This window comes from Meriones unguiculatus, chromosome 18 (assembly GCF_030254825.1).
Source record: "Meriones unguiculatus strain TT.TT164.6M chromosome 18, Bangor_MerUng_6.1, whole genome shotgun sequence".
Taxonomy (NCBI): Eukaryota; Metazoa; Chordata; class Mammalia; order Rodentia; family Muridae; genus Meriones; species Meriones unguiculatus.
The window spans coordinates 61,295,861-61,299,927 of record NC_083365.1 but is presented as its reverse complement, the minus strand read 5'-3'; the positions used below and the strand labels follow the sequence as shown (position 1 = coordinate 61,299,927).

The 4,067-nt window shown below is 34.4% G+C and overlaps 1 non-coding gene across 1 annotated transcript; it reads left to right on the top strand.

Annotated features, from left to right (window-relative positions):
- Nucleotides 1-357: 357 nt before the first annotated feature.
- LOC132649121 (U6 spliceosomal RNA) lies at nucleotides 358-460 on the top strand. The gene has a single exon (XR_009587555.1). It is a non-coding gene; the product is annotated as a U6 spliceosomal RNA (small nuclear RNA).
- Nucleotides 461-4,067: the final 3,607 nt, after the last annotated feature.

Sequence of the window (4,067 nt, the reverse complement as noted above, 5' to 3'; positions counted from 1 at the left end):
GAAAATATTGGTGGACTTGGAATATGTAATTGCTCTTGGTAAAAATATATATAACAGTACAATTGCTATAGAAAACATCACAATGACTTACCAAAAGTTAAAAATTTAATAATTTTACTTCTGAACAAATTTCAAACCATTGAATCAAAATATGAAAGAGTTGCTTGACCACACATGTACCTTGTAACATCTTTTACAATAGCCCAGAGGCGCAAACATCTCAAATTTTTATCAGTACATAAATTGACAAATGCATATTAATAAACATTATAAATTTATGTATATATTCATATAACCAAGTATATGCACACTGGTATACATTTCCATTTTTTTTAAACCTTAAAAACAAGCGACTGCTTGCTTCGGCAGCACATATACTGTAATGGGAATGATACAGAGAAGATTAGCTTGCTCCTTGTGCAAAGGAAAGACACACAGTCTTGAAGCATTCTCTATTTTTACTAAAACTGAAGTAAAGAAAGAACAACAAAAAAGAAAACTGCATCCCAATATTCCTGGTAAAATACATTAAAAAATGCTCAGTAAGATTCTCGCAAACAGATTACAAGCATGCATTAATCAGATATTACTATGATCAAGTTGGTTTTATCCTTTAAATTCAAGTTGAAAAATATAATAAAACACGTGAAGGAAAAAATAGTATGATTGCCTCAATAGATATAGAAAATGCCTCTAATAAAATCTAATGTGACTACATGATGCATCTCTTACAAAATATAGGACTAGAGGAACTATACCTCAACAGAATAATGTCTATATATGTAGAAATGCATGCCAAAATCATGCTGAATGGAGAAAATACTAAGATAATCCCACCAACAACAGGATTAAGACAGTGATGTCCATTATATCAGCTCATTTTAAACATTTTGTTTGAAGTACTAGCTGGAGCAATAAAGCAAGAAAAGGAATTTAAATTGATTAAAAAAATAGAACTAATGAAATCAAACTATCCATATTTGCAGATGGTATTAGAAAGTTCAAAAATTATACCAGAAAACTTCTAGAAATGATAAATTCAGCAACCTAGAAGGGTACAGAGTCAACGTTCACAAATACAGTACCACCACACCAACTGAGAAAGAGGTTATGGACTCACCTCTATTTGCAATAAACTCAAAGAAAGTAAAATATCTAGGAATTAAACTAACCAAGGAAGTAAGAATTTCTGTAATAATAATAATTTATAAAAATCCTTAAAGTTCTGAAAAAAAGAGAAGATAAAAGATGACACAACTTGGAAAGGCATCCCATGCCCATAGATTAGTAGAAATAATATTGTTAAGAATGACCCTTCTCAAAGTCCCCATCTCACCTCATTGAAAACAATCTAAAAATTAATATGGGACCACAAAAGATCCTAGACAGACAAAACAATCCTGAGTAAAATAACTAACGATAATGCTGGAGATAACTACAATTCCAAATCTTAAATTACATTACATAACCATAGTTTTTAATAAAATGCACATGACAATGCTGATTAGGGTTATGTCAACTTGATACACAAACTAGAGCTATCTAAAAGAAGAGATCTTCAACTGAGAAAATGCCTCAATAAGATCCCAGTGTTGTCGTCACTGATCTGGTGGTCCTGGTTTTGATGAGAAATCAGGCTGAGCAACCCAATGTAAGCAAGCTGGAAAGCAGCCATGGTCACTGTGTCACCTCCTGTCTCTAGGTTCCTACCCTGTTTGAGTTCCTGATGCAACTTCCTAAGATGATGAACTGTGAGATGGAAGTATAAGTCAAACCTTTTCCTCCTCAACTTAATTTTTGTTCATGGTGTTTCATCACAGCAATAGAAAACTTGAGAAAATGGCCCAAATGCAGACGTGTAGCACAGTGGAATAAAGTAAAAGTCCTACTAAATGAGGACAAAACTTCAGTCACTTAATATTTGACAAAGTTAGCAAAAATGTAAGCTGTAGAAAAGAAAGTATCTTCATTACATGGTGCTGGAGAAAGTGGATGTTCACATGCAGAAGAATGAAATTAGACCTATATTGACAACATTGTACAAAACTAAATCCAAGTGGATCAAATACCTAATGTGAAACTTGAAAATAAAATAAAAGTGGTAAAAGAAGGAAGGCAGTGACTTCTATGACACTGCTTTAGGGAATTCCTTTCTGAGCGGGACTCTATTTGCCCAAGAATTAGAGCCAACAATGTAAAAGTTGTATTCCCTAAACTAAAGAATTTCTACACAGCTAAAGAAACAATAAACCTTGGTGAACAGAAATCCCATAGGATTAGAGGGAACTTTTGCACCTTTCTTCTAGCAGAGGATTAATATCCAGAATATATAATGAACTCAAAATATAGACAATAGAACAAATGACACACTCAAAAATTGAACTGGGACAAAAGAAAAAAAAATGACTAAGAGTCAATAAAATAATGTTCAGAACCCTAAAAATTAGGAAAATGAAACATAAAACAACTTTGAGACTTTTTATCTTACCCCAGTCAGAATGACAAAAATGAAACAACCAATCAACAGCTGTTAGAAGATTGTATAAAGAGAACCATCATTCACTGTAGGTGGAATTGCACACTTGTCCAACCAGTCTGGGTGTCAGTGTACAGAGTTTTAAAAGGGAAAGTTGTGAAAAAAGGACAAAAGCATAACCCCCCATTTCCTTTTATAGTGCTGGGAATAGAACCCAGAGTTTACAGCTAAGCAACCACCCTATCACTGAATGAAGCCCTCGTCCTCAAAACAGCTATCATTAAGTAATTAGCATATGCATTTTCTTCCACGGGGATCAAATAGAAAAGTACAAGACAATAAAAGAATAACTGAAAATATAAATGAGGGCTGGAGAGATGGTTCAGTATCTAAGAGTACTTGCTGCTTAGTCATGAAGACCTGAGTTCTAAACTCATCAGTGATGAGAGCCAATACACAACCACCTATACCTTTACCTCCAAAGGATCCAACACCTGTACTGACCTCAATGGGTAATACACTACCCCCCCATTGCCAAATACTCTCAGAATACTCACAAAGACTCATATAAATCTAATAACTCAAATTAAATGATAGAAATCAGACACACACACACACACACACACACACACACACACATGCACACAGGCCTGTTTAATGATAAAATCTTTATTTTAATGTTTTTTTTAATACTAGACATCCAATTCTTCAAGAAAAACAGTAACTCAGAAATAATAAAGTATTAATTTTAATTTTAAAGAAGAGCTTTCTCAGCTAAAATGTACCTGGCATCAGGCTATTTTGTTTGTTTGTTTTTTGTTATTAGCCTAACATAGAAGATATAAGAGCCAAGAGGAAAGAATCAGCTACCTTCCTGGGTCTGGAGAAGACTGACATTGTGAGCATCAGGACATTTCGTACTGACTTCCCTTGAAGAAGCTGGAAGATATAGCTGAGAGCTTCAATTTCCTGTAATGCTCCTGGGAACTCCTGACCAGAGACCAGAAAAATGTGCTTGTATGATTTTGTAATATTCAAGCAATTCATGTCCGGAGCCAGCTGGCTTCAGGCCTTCTCTTTTCTTCCTCCCTAATGAGCTAGCCAATTCCACTATCTTATTTCACACTGGTTTCCTCTCACAGCAGGTGACAAGGTGCTTTTCTCATGCTTCTATTCTTAAGTGTAAAAATATCACCTTCTACTGACTCTACACAGTATCTTCTAAATAGTACTGTGTCAATATTTTGCAAATTTAAAGTAGTATTTTCTAAAATAGCATTTGGTTTTGTTATTCTTACTGTGTGTGTGTGTGTGTGTGTATTTGTGCTTTAATCACCTACTTTAGACTCTGTAATTCAGTTTTGACTTTTTTGATCATACAAGATACTATAACTAAGGAAGTAAGCCAAAATGTCAACGCCTACTGAAAGTAAGCCTGTTGAAGAAACCATTTATGAAGTTTCCACTACAAAGGAAAATACAGTGTGAGTGTTGTATCTCTTTACACCTATGGAAATTTCCCATTTCTAAACCACAATCGATCTGGAGAAAGCACTTGCTGTACAAGACTAAGGACCTGTATATGGCTCCC